This window comes from Hylobates moloch, unplaced genomic scaffold (genome assembly GCF_009828535.3).
Source record: "Hylobates moloch isolate HMO894 unplaced genomic scaffold, HMol_V3 SCAFFOLD_1, whole genome shotgun sequence".
In the NCBI taxonomy this organism is placed as follows: domain Eukaryota; kingdom Metazoa; phylum Chordata; class Mammalia; order Primates; family Hylobatidae; genus Hylobates; species Hylobates moloch.
This window is the reverse complement of record NW_026652276.1, coordinates 102772765-102790975: the sequence shown is the minus strand read 5'-3', so window position 1 is coordinate 102790975 and position 18211 is coordinate 102772765. Positions and strand designations below refer to the sequence as shown.

Genomic DNA, 18211 nt, shown 5'->3' with positions numbered 1-18211 from the left:
CCTTTGTAGGGACATGGATGAAACTGGAAAACATCATTCTCAGTAAACTATCGCAAGGACAAAAAACCAAACACCGCATGTTCTCACTCATAGGTGGGAATTGAACAATGAGAACTCATGGACACAGGAAGGGGAACATCACACTCCGGGGACTGTTGTGGGGTTGGGGGAGGGGGGAGGGACAGCATTAGGAGATATATCTAATGCTAAATGACGAGTTAATGGGTGCAGGAAATCAACATGGCACATGGATACATATGTAACAAACCTGCACATTATGCACATGTACCCTAAAACCTAAAATATAATAATAATAAAAAAAAAACTATTTATTTATTTAGACACAGGGTCTTGCTCTGTCACTCAGGCTGGAGTGCAGTGGGGCAATCTCATCTCACTGTAGGGTCCCAAGCAGCTGGGACTACAGGCACACACCATCAAACCTGGATTTTTTTTTTCTTTTTTTTTGTAGAAACAGGGTTTTGCCACGTTGCCCATAATGGTCTTGAACTCCTGGTCTCAAGTGATCCTCCTGCCTCGGCTTCCCAAAGTGCTGGGATTATAGGCATGAGCCACCATGCTCAGCCTTTTTTTCTGGGACGGAGTCTTGCTCTGTCGCCCAGGCTGGAGTGCAATGGTGCGATCTCGGCTCACTGCAACCTCTGCCTCCCAGATTCAAGCGATTCTCCTGCCTCAGCCTCCCAGGGCTGGGTATTACAGGTTCCCACCACCACGCCTGGTTAATTTTTGTATTTTTAGTAGAGATGGGGTTTCACCATGTTGGACCAGGCCAGTCTCGAATTGCTAACCTCAAGTGATCCACTTGCCTAGGCCTCCCAAAGTGCTGTGATCACAGGAGTGAGCCACCGCACCCAGCCTTTTTTTTTTTTTTTTTGAGACGGAGTCTCACTCTGTCGCCCAGGCTGGAGTGCAGTGGTGCGATCTCCACTCACTGCAAGCTTCACCTCTCAGGTTCACGCCATTCTCCTGCCTCAGCCTCCCGAGTAGCTGGGACTACAAGCACCCGCCACCATGCCCGGCTAATTTTTTGTATTTTTGATAGAGACGGGGTTTCACCATGTTAGCCAGGATGGTCTCGATCTCCTGACCTCGTGATCCACCCACCTTGGCCTCCCAAAGTGCTGAGATTACAGACATGAGCCACCGCGCCCGGCCCTCACCCAGCCTTTTAAATTTATTTTTATGCTAACTTTATATATTTTCCACTAAACCTACACATGGCCTCCCCATAAAACAAACTCAGGTATTATGTGAGAGGAGCATGCTGTTTCCCAGATGAGGAGAAGAGGATTTGTACCTTATTGATCCAATGATGTTTAGTCAGATTTCAGCATGGCTGTGACAGCTATCACACTGTTTCACTTACACATAGAAAGGATATAATGGGTTTGTGTACTAAAGATAGGAAGAGAAAATTCCTTCTTTCCCTCTTCCCTTTGGACTTCTGTCTCCTAAAAGCTCACTCTAAATTTTGCTAAGTTTTTTTTTTTTTTTTTTTGCTTTTTGTTTGTTTTGTTTTTAGAGACAGGATCTCACTTCTGTCACCCAGTCTGGAGTACAGTGGCACAATCATGGCTCACTGCATCCTCCAACTCTCAGGCTCAAGTGATCCTCCTGCCTCACCCTCCCGAGTAGCTGGGACTACAGGCATGTATCACCAGGCCCAGCTAATTTTTTAACATTTTTTTTTAAAGATGGGGTCTTGCTCTATCGCCGAGGCTGATCTCAAATTCCTGGGCTTAAGCCATCCTCCTGTGTCGGCCTCCTTAAGTGCTAGGATGACAGGCGTGATGAAGTTAGCTTTAAGAAATTTCTTTGAAAAAAATTCTCTGAAATCTTAAAAACAATTTTTTGAAATGGAACATGCAAATTAAGTACCTGTTAGCTACCATCATGTCCCTCCAATATTTGGCTTAATTCTATTTCTAAGCAAAAGATAAACAGATCAACATGAGTGTGCATGTGGAAGGAAGACAGAAGATTTTTCTTTTGAGTTTCACTCGTCGCCCAGGCTGGAGTGAAGTGGTGTGATCTCTGCTCACTGCAACCTCTGCCTCCCGGGTTCAAGCAATTCTCCTGCCTCAGCCTCCCAAGTAGCTGGGATTACAGGCAGCCGCCACCACGCCCGGCTAATTTTTGTATTTTTAGTAGAGCCGGGGTTTCATCATTTTGGTCAGGCTGGTCTCAAACTCCTGACCTCAGGTGATCTGCCCGCCTCAGCCTCCCAAAGTGCTGGGACTACAGGCGTGAGCCACTGAGCCCGACCAAAACTGAAGATTTAAGGGAGCTAAGTGTGGAGGTCACATGGGGTTATTTGGAAATATTCACAAAGGTCTCTTTCAGATCATGTGGTTTGATTTCTTGCCCACTTGAATGTGGTGTGGCCACATGACTTTCGTGGACTGAGGTTGTCAGGGAAGTAACTTCACTTTGCCACACTCTCTATTCCTCCTCGGTGGTCACTGGGAACTTTCCACATGGAACCACCACAGCAGCCTGGGTTCCAGATTGCAGACAACGTGAAACAGACTCACAGCCAACACATAACAGACTTTTAGTGCAAGGTCTTTGCTCCTTTAATCCTCCAAAGTCTGGTGTCATTTGCAACCACAGCACACCCTAGCCAGTCTGGACAGTTACAGAAGGTTGAAAAGAAATTCTAAAAATGCAATTATCTACCAAAATTCTTCGAAGACACTCGAGGATCCCTTAGAGTTATAATCTTTCTGAGAACATTAGCTATGCTGAACCAGTAGGATGCAAATTGATGCCGTTAAAAATTTTTATAAATCTCTATATCTCTATTATTATTAAACAGAATGGTAGGGGGAAGGGAGGGATAGGGAAAGATTTGGTTGTTTGTTTGTTTGTTTTTTGAGATGGAGTATCACTCTGTCACCCAGGCTGGAGTGCAGTGGCACAATCTCAGCTCATTGCAAACTCTGCCTCCTGGGTTCAAGCGATTCTCCTGCCTCAGCCTCCCGAGTAGTTGGGATTGCAGGCGTGAGCCACCACACCTAGCTAATTTTTGTACTTTTGGTGAGACGGGGTTACACCATGTTGGCCAGGCTGGTCTCGAACTCTTGACCTCAAGTGATCCGCCTGCCTCGGCCTCCTAAAGTGCTGGGATTACAGGTGTGAGCCACCATACCTGGTCTGTTTTTTGTTTTGTTTTGTTCGTTCGTTTGTTTCTGAGACCGCATCTTGCTCTGTCACCCAGGTTGGAGTGTTATCACGGTTCAGTGTAGCCTCGACCTTCTGGGCTCAGTTGATCCTCCCATTTCAGCCCCCCGGGTGGCTGGGACTACAGGTGCATGCCACCACACCTGGCTAATTTTTGCATTTTAGTAGAGACGGGGTTTCACTATGTTGCCCAGGCTGGTCTCCAACTCCTGGGCTTAAGCGATCTTCCTGCTTCTGCCTCCCACAGTGCTGGGATTACAGGTGTGAGCCACCGCGCCGGCCAATATTGTTTTTCATAGCAAAGACTCTGTTCTGGCAATAGAGCTGGAGTCAGAAAAAGCAGCCTCAATTGCCTCTCTGCTTTTTGGCTAAGATGAAGAGTAGAAAAAGCGGCATCCAGCCATGAGACACGTAGGTCCTAGAAAGTCTTTTCTTGAGCATTCTAGATTCCACTCACCAAGCAAATGGACATCAAAGAATATGTAACGGCAAAGGCGTGTTATGTTCCCATTCACCAGAACACTCCCTTAGATCATGCTCCATCCTTACTCTTTTGGAAGCTCAGAGAATTTCCATTCGTAATCTTTATTTTGTCTTTAGCATCCCCAGGAGAGAAAAGGGCGTAGAAGTATTCTCATTTTACAACTTAGCGAGTTGTCGAAGCAAAGCTAGAACATACACCAGGACAATTTTTGCCTAGTGCTATTTCCACTTCTTCACACCTTCAATTGCCATTGATCTATGATGTCATCACACTCAATGTGTATTAAGAAATGGCACCGGCAGGCCGGGCGCGGTGGCTCACGCTTGTAATCCCAGCACTTTGGGAGGCCAAGGCGGGCGAATCACGAGGTCAGGAGATCGAGACCACGGTGAAACCCCGTCTCTACTAAAAAATATAAAAAATTAGCCGGGCGTGGTGGCGGGCGCCTGTAGTCCCAGCTACTCGGAGAGGCTGAGGCAGGAGAATGGCGTGAACCCGGGAGGCGGAGCTTGCAGTGAGCCGAGATTGCGCCACTGCACTCCAGCCTGGGTGAAAAAAAAAAAAAAAAAAGAAATGGCACCGGCGCGGTGGCTCACGCCTATAATCCCAACACTTTTGGAGGCTGAGGTGAGTGGATCGCTTGAGGTCAGGAGTTCGAGACCAGCCTGGCCAACATGGTGAGACCCCCCCCTTCTCTACTAAAAATTAGCCAGGCATGGTGGCAGACACCTGTAATCCCAGCTACTCCAGAGGCTGAGGCAGGAGAATTGCTTGAACCCAGGAGGCGGAGGTTGCAGTGAGCCAAGATTGTGCCACTGCCCTCCAGGTGGGGCAACAGAGTAAGATTCCGTTTAAAAAAAAAAAAAAGGAAGATGCCACAGCAACAGCCCACGGGGCGCCCCTGGTGATGAAGGTCCTACGTCTTTTTTTTTTTTTTTTTTGAGACGGAGTCTCGCTCTGTCGCCCAGGCTGGAGTGCACTGGCACGATCTCCGCTCACTGCAAGCTCCGCCTCCCAGGTTCAAGCCATTCTCCTGCCTCAGCCTCCCAAGTAGCTGGGACTACAGGCACCCGCCACCATGCCCAGCTAATTTTTTGTATTTTTAGTAGAGACGGGGTTTCACCATGTTAGCCAGGATGGTCTCCATCTCCTGACCTCGTGATCCGCCCGCCTCGGCCTCCCAAAGTGCTGGGATTACAGGCGTGAGCCACCACACCCAGCTGGTCCTATGTCTTTATCATAACTTTCAGGGCATGCAGCGAGCCCTGCAGGATGGAAAGCACCCTGGGGACGGTGACCCACGGGCCTTCTCTGGGCTTCCTGCTTTCTGGGAATGGGTGCATCCAGGTCACACTGGAAGTTCACTGTTCTTTGCTCCTCCCAAGGTTCCTTCCTGGACGGTATTTAGTTGAGACTATTCATGGAGCCTTCCCTGCACCCTTCACTTGGGGACAGCTCCCTCTCTTCTCTCCTCTTCCCAGAAAGAAACTGCCATCAGGAGGTGGCATTAACAATTAATTCCAGAGGAGGCATCGGGCCAGGCAGGTGATGCCAGCTTAGGAAGCACCTGATGCACTGGTCCCCACGGGACTACACGCCAAGAGAGCTGCAGGCTGTATTCAGGCATCTTGTCTATTGGAGAAAATACTAAATCAACTGTTTGTTTATTTATTTATATATATATTTTTTGAGACAAGGTCTTACTCTGTCACCCAGGCTGGAGTGCAGTGGCGCGATCTGCAACCTCTGCCTCCTGGATTCAAGCAACTCTCTTGCCTCAGCCTCCCAAGTAGCTGGGATTATAGGCACCCGCCACCGGGCCCAGCTAAGTTTTGTATTTTTTAGTAGAGACGGAGTTTCACCATGTTGGCCAGGCTGGTCTTGAACTCCTAACCTCAGGTAATCCACACGCCTCAGCCTTCCAGAGTGCTGGGACTACAGGCGTGAGCTACCACGTCTAGCATTTTTTATTTTTATTTTTATTTTTTTGACATGGAGTCTCGCTCTGTCACCCAGGCTGGAGTGCAGTGGCATGATCTCGGCTCACTGCAACCGCCACTTCTGGGGTTCAAGCAATTCTCCTGCCTCAGCCTCCCGAGTAGCTGGAATTACAGGCAGCTGCCACCATGCTCGGCTAATTTTTTGTGTTTTTAGTAGAGGTGGGGTTTCATCATGTTGGCCAGGCTGGTCTTGAACTCCCAACCTCAAGTGATCTGCCTGCCTTGGCCTCCCGAAGCCCTGGGATTACAGGCATGAGCCAATGAACCTGGTCAGCTTTTTTATTTCGAAGAGTCAGAGTCTCACAATGTCACCCAGGCTGGAGTGCAGTGGCTCGATCATGGCTCACTGCAGCCTCCAACTCCTGGACTCAAGCCATCCTTCCCCCTCAGCCACACTGGGATTACAGCTGTGAGCCACTGCACCTGGCTCAATCAACTACTTCCTATGAATGTTTCTTTCACTTCTGACCTTTTCTGAATCCCTTCAACTTAAAATCCAAAGGAGTCACATATTATGTAATTCCATTCATATTAAATTTCTAGAATAGGGAAATCTATAGGAACTGAGAGTAGATTAGTGGTTATTTGGGGTTGATAGCTAAAGGGTAAAAGGTTTCAGAGTGATGAAAATGTTCAAAAATTGACTGTGATGGCTGGGCACGGTGGCTCACGCCTGTAATCCCAGCACTTTGGGAGGCCAAGGTGGACGAATCACGAGGTCAAGAGATCGAGACCATCCTGGCCAGCATGGTGAAACCTTGTCTCTACTAAAAATACAAAAATTAGCCGGGAGTGGTGGCACACGCCTGTAGTCCCAGCTACTCGGGAGGCTGAGGCAGGAGAATCTCTTGAACCCGGGAGGCGGAGGTTGCAGTGAGCTGAGATCCCACCACTGCACTCCAGCCTGGGCAACAGGGCGAGACTCCGTCTCACAAAAAACAAAACAAAACAAAAATTGACTGTGATGATTGTTGTGCAAATCTATGAATATATTTTAAGAAACCACTGAACAGTACACTTTATTTTTTTAATTTTCTTCTTTTTTTTGAGATGGGGTCTTGCTCTGTCTCCCAGGCTGGAGTGCAGTGGCACAATCATGGTTCACTGCAACCTCTGCCTTCTGGGTTCAAGCGATTCTCCTGCCTCAGCCTCCTGAGTAGCTAGGATTACAGGCGTGCACCACCACGTCCAGCTAATTTTTTGTATTTGTAGTAGAGATGAGGTTTCGCCATGTTGCCCAGGCTGGTCTTGAACTCCTGACCTCAGGTGATCCACCCTCCTTGGCCTCCCAAAGTGCTGGGATTATAGATGTGAGGCACCATGCCCACCCCTATTTTTTAAATTTTTCTTTATTTTTTCTGACAGGGTCTCACTCTTGTCACCCAGGCTGAAGTGCAGTGACATGATCATAGTTGGAGTGCAGTGGCGCAATCACTGCAGCCTTGACCTCCTGGGCTCAAGCAATGCTCCTGCCTCAGCCTCCAGAGTAGCTAAGATGACAGGCATGTGCCACCACACTCAGCTAATTTTCTATTTTTGTAGAGAGGTCTCAATATGTTGCCCATGCTGGTCTCAAACTCCTGGGCTCAAACGATCCTTCCACCTTAGCCTCCCAGAGTGTTGGGATTACAGGCATGAGCCACCGTGTATGGCCTGAACTGTACACTTCAAATGGGTGAATTGTATATGAATTATATCTCAATAAAACAGTTTTTATTGTATCTATTTATTTGTTTCTGAGATGGAGTCTCACTCTGTCGCCCAGGCTGGAATGCAGAGGCACGATCTCAGCTCACTGCAACCTCCGCCTCCCGGGTTCAAGCAATTCTCCTGCCTCAGCCTCCCAAGTAGCTGGCATTACAGGCTTGGGTCACCATGCCTGGCTAATTTTTGTATTTTTAGTAGACACAGGGTTTCATCACATTGGCCAGGCCAGTCTCAAACTCCTGACCTCAAGCGATCTGCCCTCCTTGGCCTCCCAAAGTGGTGGGATGACAGGCGTGAGCCACCGCGCCCGGCTAAAGAGATTTTTAAAAATCAAATAAAATCAAGGAGAGGTTGGATGGAAAAAAGAAAATTAACATGTACTGAACTACATTCTACGCGCCGATGCTTTTACGATCACCCAATTTAAAATCCACACACCCTCCAAGGGAAATATTTTCTGTGAAAGGACGCAGAGAGCATGGGAGCCTGTTGGCGGGTGTGCAGATCGTTTAAGGAACGGCAGAGGCTGCAACCGCAGTGGAGGAGCAGAAAGGCAAACAGAAGAAAGGCCCCAGGAGGGGAAAATAAGGCGGGTGACCACATGTCCCAGGTGGGACAGTCCTAGCCCATGCTCACCCTGCCAATGAAATTATTAACAATGCTCCCTTCATTCTCAAGTGCCTGGAAGATGAATTCTAAGATATTTATGTATGGGTTGTTGTGTGAAATGCACACACAAAATTACTAGAATCAAGGCACCCCGCGTGCTTAAAACAACCTCCAAACTCAGAGAGGTCTCTCCCTGACACCTACCAAAAGGCAATCAAAACACCGATCTCTTAACTCAATGCTTAAGTCTTCATACTTTATTTAGCATGAAGAAAAATGGTCAAAACAATCATGCAGGCCGGGTGCGGTGGCTCACGCTCATAATCCCAGCACTTTGGGAGGCCGAGGCGGGCGGATCACGAGGTCAGGAGATCGAGACCACCGTGAAACCCCGTCTCTACTAAAAATACAAAAAAAAAAAAAAATTAGCCGGGCATGGTGGCGGGCGCCTGTAGTCCCAGCTACTCAGAGAGGCTGAGGCAGGAGAATGGCGTGAACCCGGGAGGCGGAGCTTGCAGTGAGCCGAGATTGCGCCACTGCACTCCAGCCTGGGCGACAGAGCGAGACTCCGTCTCAAAAAAACAAAAACCAAAAAACAAAAACAATCATGCAATCCATTTCCTGTGAAATTAAAAAAAAAAGTTTTAAATGAAAGTTCTTTTTTTTTTTTTTCAGACAGAGTTTTGCTCTTGCTGCCCAGGCTGGAGTGCAGTGGCTTGATCTGGGCTCACTGCAACCTCCGCCTCCCGGGTTCAAGCGATTCTCCTGCCTCAGCCTCCTGAGTAGCTGGGACTATAGGCACGTGCCACCGTGCCCAGCTAATTCTTTGTATTTTTAGTAGAGACAGGGTTTCACCGTGTTAGCCAGGATGGTCTTAATCTCCTGACCTCGTGATCCACCTGCCTTGGTCACCCAAAGTGCTGGGATTACAGGTGTGAGCCACCACTCCTGGCATGCCCAGCTAATTTTTGTACTTTTAGTAGAGACAAGGTTTCCCCATATTGGTCAGGCTGGTCTTGAACCCCTGACCTCAGGTGATCCACCTGCCTCGGCCTCCCAAAGTGCTGGGATTACAGGCATGAGCTACCAGGCCTGGCTGAAAATTCTTTTACCTGATGTAAACTAGAGTAGATGAGGATTATGTTTCATTTATTTATTTATTTATTTATTTTGAGACAGAGTCTCGCTCTGTCGCCCAAGCTGGAGTGCAGTGGCACGATCTTGGCTCACTGTAACCTCTGCCTCCCTGGTTCAAGCGATTCTCCTGCCTCAGTCTCTGGATTATCTGGGATTACAGGCATCTGCCACAATGCCCAGCTAGTTTTTCTGTTTTTAGTAGAGACGGGGTTTCACCATGTTGGCCAGGTTGGTCTTGAACTCCTGACCTCAAATTATCCACCCGCCTTGACCTCCCAAAGTGCCGGGATTACAGGCATGAGCCACCTCGCCCAGCCTGACATAAAGGAAAAAGTTTTGGGCCGGGCGCGGTGGCTCACGCTTGTAATCCCAGCACTTTGGGAGGCCGAGGCGGGCGGATCACGAGGTCAGGAGATCGAGACCACGGTGAAACCCCGTCTCTACCAAAAATACAAAAAAAATTAGCCGGGCGTGGTGGCGGGCGCCTGTAGTCCCAGCTACTCGGAGAGGCTGAGGCAGGAGAATGGCGTGAGCCCGGGAGGCGGAGGTTGCAGTGAGCCGAGATCGCGCCACTGCACTCCAGCCTGGGCGACAGAGCAAGACTCCGTCTCCAAAAAAAAAAAAAAAAAGGAAAAAGTTTTTAAATAAAAATTCTTTTACCTGATGTAAACTAGACTAGATGAGGATATGTTTCATTTATTTATTTATAAAGATGAAATACTTGTTTATGTCACTTAATTTTTTTTTATGCACCTTGAGAAGCAGGGCTGACCCATAGGCAGTGTGCCCAGAGTCAGCCAAAAATGTTTTAATATCTAAGTATAATTATTTTTTAATTTATTATTTATTTATTTTTTTTTTTGAGACGGAGTCTCGCTCTGTCGCCCAGGCTGGAGTGCAGTGGCGCAATCTCGGCTCACTGCAAGCTCCGCCTCCCAGGTTCACGCCATTCTCCTGCCTCAGCCTCTCCGAGTAGCTGGGACTACAGGCAGGCCGCCACCACGCCCGGCTAATTTTTTGTATTTTTTAGTAGAGATGGGGTTTCACGGTGGTCTTGATCTCCTGACCTTGTGATCCACCCGCCTTGGCCTCCCAAAATGCTGGGATTACAAGCGTGAGCCACTGCGCCCAGCCAGTATAATTTTTATATAGCAAAGTTCACCCTTTCCAATGTACAGTTCTATTATTTTTATTTATTTATTTATTTTAAGATGGAGTTTCACTCTTTTTGCCCAGGCTGGAATGCAATGGCATGATCTTAGCTCACTACTACCTCCGCCTCCCTGGTTCAAGCGATTCTTCTGCCTCAGCCTCCTGAGTAGTTGGGACTACAGATTGTGCGCCACCACACCCAGCTAATTTTTGTATTTTTAGTACACACAGGGTTTTGCCACGTTGGCCAGGATGGTCTCGATCTCTTGACCTCGTGATCCACCCGCCTTGGCCTCCCAAAGTGCTGGGATGCTGGGATTACAGGCGTGAGCCACCGTGCCCGGCCGATTTTTTTTTTTTCTTTTTTGAGACAGGGTCTCACTCTGTCACCCAGGCTGGAGTGCAGTGGTGCACTCTCAGCTCACTGCAACTTCCCCATCCCGGGCTCAAGCAATCCTCGTGCCTCAGCCTCCTGAGTAGCTGGGACCACGGGTGTGTGCCATCATGCCCAACTCATTTTCCTTTTTTTTTAAATAGGAGGTTTCACCATGTTGCCCAGGCTGGTCTCGAACTCCTGACCTCAGGTGATCTGCCACCTTGGCCTCCCAAAGTGTTGGGATTACAGGTGTCAGTCACCTGCTTGGCCCCTGTGAATTTTGACATATATAAAGTTATATAGCTACTATAAAATTAAGGTATAAAACAGTTCTGTCATCCCCAGAATATACCACAGTAATCCCTAAACAGGCTCTGATGTCAAAAGTCTGCTTTTTTTTTTTTTTTTTTGAGACGGAGCCTCGCTCTGTCCCCCCGGGCGGGGGGGCAGGGGCGGGATCCGGGCCCACTGCAAGCCCCGCCTCCCAGGTCACGCCATTCTCCTGCCTCAGCCTCTCCGAGTAGCTGGGACTACAGGCGCCCGCCACCACGCCCGGCTAATTTTTTGTATTTTTAGTAGAGACGGGGTTTCACTGTGGTCTCGATCTCCTGACCTCGTGATCCGCCCGCCTCGGCCTCCCAAAGTGCTGGGATTACAAGCGTGAGCCACCGCGCCCGGCCCAAAAGTCTGCTTTTTAACAAAAAAGAAAATAAAAATAAAAACACAAACAAAAATAGAAATTAAAAAATTGAAAAAACCAAAGAATAAAATAATAAGCAGGATGATACCAGGTGGAATTCAAAAAAAGATACTATCAGTTGGCGTCAACTATGCTACCAGTAATCATTTTAAAAACAAGTGTTTCATAATAATTATCATCACTTTTTTGAGGCAGGGTCTCACTCCGTCACCCAGTCTGGAATGCAGTGGCGCAATCACAGCTCACTGCAGCCTCTGCCTCCCCGGGCTCGGGTAATCTTCCCACCTCAGCCTCCTGAGTAGCTGGAATCCCAGGCATGCACCACCATGTTCAGCTAATTTTCGTATTTTTTGTAGAGAGGGGGTTTCGCCATGTTGCCCAGGCTGGTCTCAAACTCCTGACCTAAGGTGATCTGCCCCGCTCAGCCTCCCAAAACGCTGGGATTACAGGCATGAGCCACCATGCCTGGCCCTTTTTGCTCTTTTAAAACTGTAGATGTAAACTCCAAAAACTTCCAAATCTCATTTTGTCTTCCCAGCAATCCTGGAGGAGTTTCTGTCCTTCTAATGTGATATTTTACTAACGAAAAGCAAATACCTAGAACAATCTCCAGCCTACAGGTCAAATCCAGACCGCAGCCTATTTTTGTAAATTAAGCTTTGTCAGAACACAGTCACATTCACTTGTTACATCTTGTCTACAGCTGCTTTCCTGCAAAAGAAGGTTTGCATGCATGTGACAAAGACCCCATGTCCCCAAAGCCAAAAATATTTACTATCCTTACAAACAAAGTTTGCCCATCACTGATCTAGAATCTGTATCTGTCCCTTACAACCTTTCATCATTTGGAATGTCATCCACTCCCTTTATGAAAACTCTGAAATCTTGAAATAGAGGACTGGTTTATTTTTAAAAACTGTTTCTAGATTTTCCTTTCCAAAGATTAATTTTTCAGGTTTTAAAGGGCTTAGTTTTTTTGTTTTGTTTTGGTTTTGAGACAGAGTCTTGCTCTGTACTCCAGATCGAAGTGCAGTGGTATCATCACAGCTTACCACGCGCCTGGCTAATTTAGATTTTTTTTTTTTTTTTTTTTTTTTTTTGGTAGAGACAAAGTTTCACTATGTTGCCCAAGCTGGTCTTGAACTCCTAGGCTCAAGCGATTCTCCTGCCTCAGTCTCTCAAAATACTGGAATTATAGGAATGAGACACTGCACCCAGACCCGGGACTTGTTTTCTGTTTTGTCTTGCTTTTTTCTTTTGAGATAGGGTCTTGCTCTATCACCCAGACTGGAGTGTAGTGGCATGATCATAGCTCCCTGCAGCCTGGGACTCCCAAGCTTAAGTGATCCTCCCACCTCAGCCTCCCAAGTAGCTGGGACCACAGGCACACACTACTGTACTCAGCTAATTTTTGTTTTTTTTTTTTTTTGTAGAGACGGAGTTTTGCCATGTTGCCCAGGCCAATCTTGAACTCCTAGACTCAAGCAATCCTCCCACCTCAGCCTCCCAAGTAGCTGGGACCACAGGCACACACCACTGTACCCAGCTAATTTTTTTTTTTTTTTGGTAGAGACGGAGTTTTGCCACGTTGTCCAAGCCAGTCTTGAACCCCTAGACTCAAGCAATCCTCCCACCTCAGCCTCCCAAAGTGCTGAGATTACAGGCGTGAGCCACCACACCGAGCCGCAAGGCTTGGTTTTAATTAATAAATTCCACCTTCTTCACAGCTCAGCCTACAAGTACAAACTCAAGAGTACATGTTTCACCATTCAACAAAAATGTAATGAGCACCTGCGATGTAAAAATGTATACTAGTGGCCAGGTGAGGTGGCTCATACCTGTAATCCCAGCACTCTGGGAGGCTGAGGCAGGTGGATCACCTGAGGTCAGGAGTTCCATATCAGCATGGCCAACATGGTGAAACCCTGGCCAACATGGAGAGACTGAGGACAGGCGTGGTGGTGGGCGCCTATAATCCCAGCTACTCGGGAGGCGGAGGTTGCAGTGCACCAAGATCGTGCCATTGCACTCCAGCCTGGGCAACAAGAACGAAACTCCATCCCAGAAAAAAAAAAAAAATTATCTGGGCATGGTGGCATGCACCTGTAATCCCAGCTACTCAGGAGGCTGAGGCAGGAGAATCTCTTGAACTCAGGAGGCGGAGGTTGCAGTGGGACGTGATCGTGCCACTGCACTTTAGCCTCAGTGACAGAGCAAGACTCCATCCCCTCCCTCCCAAAAAAAAACGTATACTGATGGCAAGGAGTGGAGGGGAATCATAAGCAATACAGTAAAAGGAGCCAGACACCCATGAAATGGCCTCAGGGCATGTAGGAACGCAGAAGAATCCACTGGGCGGACAAGATAAATGAAGGGCCAGGACTATCCCCCTTATCTTCGGCAGACTCATTCCAAGACCCTCAGTGGATGCCTGGAACTGCGGATAGTGCCAAACCCTAAATCTGTTATGTTCTTTTTTTTTTTGAGATGGAGTCTCGCTCTGTCAGCCTCTCCCAGGCTGGAGTGCAGTGACAGATCTTGGCTCACTGCAACCTCCGCCTCCCAGGTTCAAGTGATTTTCCTGCCTCAGACTCCCGAGTAGCTGGGGTTACAGGTGTGCACCACCATGTCTGGCTCATTTTTGTATTTTTAGTAGAGACGGGGTTTCACCATGTTAGCCAGTCCGGGCAACATAGTGGGACCAGCCCAGCAACATAATGGGACTTCGCCTCTACAAAAAAATTAAAAATTAGCCAGGTGTGGGGGTGTATGCCTGTGGTCCCAGCTACTCGGGAGGCTGAGATGGTAGGATTGCTTGAGCCCAGGAGGTTGAGGCTGCAGTGGGCTGTGATCCCACCATTTCAACAGGGCGAGACCCTGGGCAACAGGGCAAGACTCTGTCTCAAGAGAAAAAAAAAGAAGGCCTCCCGGGCGCAGTGACTCATGCCTGTAATCCCAGCACTTTGGGAGGCTGAGGTGGGTGAATCAACTGAGGTCAAGATTTCGAGACCAGCCTGGCCAACATGGTGAAACCCCGTCTCTACTAAAAACATAAAAATTAGCCAGGCGTGGTGGTGCACGCCTGTCATCCCAGCTACTCTGGAGGCTGAGGTAGAAGAATGGCTTGAATCCGGGAGGTGGAGCTTACAGTTAGCCGAGATCGCAACAGTGCACTCCAGCCTGGGCGACAGGGCAAGACTGTCTTAAAAAAAAATAAAGCAAAGGTGACAGGTATGGAATTTTCAACTTGCATCAGGTCAGCAGCATTCAATAAGTTTTGGATTTTGGAACAGTTCACATTCTGGATTTTTGGATTAGGGATGTTCAACCTGTGCATACATACCTACGATGAATTTTAATTTATAAATTAGGCACAGTAAGAAATTAACAACAATAATAAGATAGAATAAGTATATCAAGTACTGTAATGTTATGTGAATGTGATCTCTCTCTCTCAATATAACTTGTTGTAACGTACTTACCCTTCTTCTTCTTGTAATGATGTGAGAATCTATGCCTGAATCTGTGTAACCATCCCTTACTCGCAGTAAATGGCTTGGTGTCGGTTTCAGAGCATCCTTTGCTGAAGTCTTGGTATAGGCTCAAGGCTTTCTGGCGCAACATGTTGCTGTCAGTGGGAACACGTTTTCTGTTCATCTCTTCCACCCACAAATGCAGTGCCTGTTCCATCTTAACTAAGCACTTATCACGCACTGTGGCCGTCACTTTAGCAGTTGGAGGTGAGACAGCAAAACTAGCACGAATTTCTTTTTCCTTCTTCACAATTTCACGGATGGAAGATTCATTCTTCCCGTAGATCTTAGCAACCTCAGCATAGGATTTTTTGTCTTTCCTGATTAAGTCGAGAACTTTCACCTTTTCACTTAGAGGAAGAACTTTACGGCTTCTCTTTGGCCTATCCAAATTGCCAGCATCACTACTCTTGTGCTTTGGGGCCATTATGATGGAAAATAAGGGTGACTTGAACACATACACTGGGACACTGGGACGGTCGATCTGATAACCCAGCCAGCTACTAAGTGACTATGGGTGTGGATCGTCCACAGCGTGGAGACGCTGAACAAAGGGGACGATTCACTGCCCAGGCTGCACAGCGCGAGATTTCATCACAGCGTGCAATTTAAAACTTATGAATTGTTTATTTCTGGAATTTTCCATGTAGTATTTTCAGACCACGGTTGACCTCAGGTAACTGAAACAGCGGGTAACTGTACTTCCAGGTTCTGCAGCCTGAGAATGAGAGAAGGGACTGTGCAGGCTGAAGGCGTGGGGAAGAGCCAGGGCCCTGGGGAGCAGACGTCAGGGACTAAACTGGAAGGCAGGCAGGAAGAACCGTGACCCACTCCAAACCGCCACTGAAGATTGATCCCAACTGCAAACCGGTGCCAAGCCCCGCGTCCACGGAAGTCACACAGCCTATGACGCCTTCCTCTCCAAATGGAAGCAAAGAGGAGAAAAGGCTGCTGGAGTCTTCAATTGCAGCCGTGAGCAATCTCCAACTGGCCAGTTTCCAAGCTTATATCTAGACATCTGCTTACTTCAAATTACCAGCACGAAACTAAAACATGATTTTTTTTTTTCCTTAAAACACAAAGCTTGGCCCAGCAATTCCAGTCCTTGGTATACACCTATGAGAATTGAAAACAAATGTCCGCACAAAAACGTGTACACCAATGTTCATAGCAGTATTATTCATAACAGCCAAAATGTGGAAATTACCCAAATAGCCATCAATGGATGGAAAATCAAAATGCTGTGTATTCATATCATGGATTTTTATTCAGCCATAAAGAAGGAAAGAAGCCAGACACACAAAAAACTTCTTGGGATGATTCTATCCACACGAAATGTCCAGAATAGGCAAATCCACGGAGACAAAAGTGATTGCCAGGGGCTGGGGATGGGACGGGGTGGGGACCGGGGAATGACGGCCTAATGGGGTTTGAGTTTCTTCTCCTCGGGTGCTGAAAACGTTCTGCAATTAGTGGCAAAGGTTGCACAACTCTGTGCACTGAATTATTCACTCTTAAAACGTGAATTTTACAATGGATCTCAACGAAGCTGTTATTAAGAAACAAGAAAGCTTAGGCTTGAGGGGTGGAGAATACAGCCCTGCGAGCCTTTTTCCCCCTTGAACTCGAAACCAGAATTGCAACGGGAAATTCCCGGGCATCGGCCTTTTTCCTTGGGAGTCTGGATTGGTTTTCCGCCAACAAACAGATCCCCGGAGGCTGTCGCGAGGACCATACCCACGGACAAAATCCACAACCTGGGCCTCTAGGCAACGCGTGACGTCAGGGGGTGGATCCGGGGCGCAGTTGCCTGGTAACAGCGGCGGCCCCCGCCCCCTCATTTAACCAATCAAGCGCGTCGGCACGCAGCGCGAGCGCCCCACGTACGACGGGAGGAGCGTGACATCACGCACACCCCAGCTCGACCAATCAGGAAGGAAAGGGATGCGCGCTCTGTGCGTACGACCATTGCCCCCGCGGCAAGGCTTCCCCGCCCCCACCCTCACACTGCTGGTCTTGCCCGCGAGGATCGGGGTTCGGGGGTGCCTCGCCTTGGGGCGCCGGGGTGTCCCGGGGGGCCACCTACCGCTGCGGCCGGCGGCCTCCCTTCCCCAGGCCCTCAGGAGGAAGACGTTCCGAAAGGCAACCCGCCCTTAATGGCGGCGGCGGCGGCGGCGGCGGGGGCGGGGTACGCACCTGAGGGCGCCGGGCCGCGCCGGGCCGACCGCGGAGTCCGAGGCCTGGGCCACCAGGGAGCGGCCGATGGCCGAGGGCGGCGGCGGGGAGCCCCGCGCTGGGGACGAGCACGCTTCGGGGCGTGTGGGTGGCGGCCGAGGCCCCTGCTCGCCACTCGCCCTCCTTTTTCTCTTTCTTTCTTTCTTTCCCCCCTTTTCCCCCCTTTTTTTGTTTGCTTCCTGGAAGGCAGCCTCGACTCGTGTGTCCGCAGCGCCCCAAGTGGGAGTCTCCGTTTCCGGTGCTGTCGAATCCAATTTAGCCGCGCTGTGCATTTACTTGGAGGCGTGCAGCCCTGTCCCGCGACGTCCAGACCCCCTCAGCCATCGCTGATTGTGGGATGGATTGCTGGCGGGGCCTTTCTCACCCCGGACACCGCCCCCAAACGTGCATGCAGTTGCTTGCTGTTATTTATTTATTTATTTTGAGACGGAGTTTGGCTCTTGTTGTCCAGGCTGGAGTGCAATGGCGCGATCTTGGCTCACTGCATCCTCAGCCTCCCTGGTTCAAGTGATTCTCCTGCCTCAGCCTCCGGAGTAGCTGGGACTATAGGCGCCCGCCACCACGCCCGGCTAATTTTTTTTTTTTTTTTTTTTTAGTAGAGACGGGGTTTCACCGTGTTGGCCAGGATGGTCTCGATCTCCTGACCTCGTGATCCGCCTGCCTCGGCCTCCCAAAGTGCTGGGATTACAGGTGTGAGCCACCGCGCCCAGCCAGGTTACATTTTCATATGGTTATGACTCCCAAATATTCATCTCCAGTCCAGACCGTTCCCCTAAACTCCACATCTATATAGCCAACCAACCGCCTGCTTTGAAATCTTCACTTGTACAGCGACTTAAGAAAAAAATTTTTTCTCTTGGAGAATGAATAGGCATCCCAAGAAGAACATGTCTCACGCTCCCCACACTTCCTCCTGCAGTCTTCTCCAGCTCAATGAATGAAACTCCATTCCTCCACTTACTCAAGCCAGAAGCCTTGGAAGCATCTTATTCCTCCCACGCCCCACATCATTCCTTCAGACACCTCCGGCAGCTCTAACTTTGCCCTGATTCTACCACTTTCTCTCTTTTTTTT

General features: G+C 48.8%; 1 protein-coding gene across 1 annotated transcript in view; it reads right to left on the bottom strand.

Annotated features, from left to right (window-relative positions):
• LOC116810372 (general transcription factor II-I repeat domain-containing protein 2B) overlaps nt 1–17722 on the bottom strand; it is a 56107-nt gene extending 38385 nt beyond the window's left edge. Inside the window, exon 1 of the mRNA XM_058437050.1 lies at nt 17099–17722. The gene's annotated coding sequence lies outside the window, so the exon portion shown is untranslated. The remainder of the gene's footprint in view (nt 1–17098) is intronic.
• Nucleotides 17723–18211: the final 489 nt, after the last annotated feature.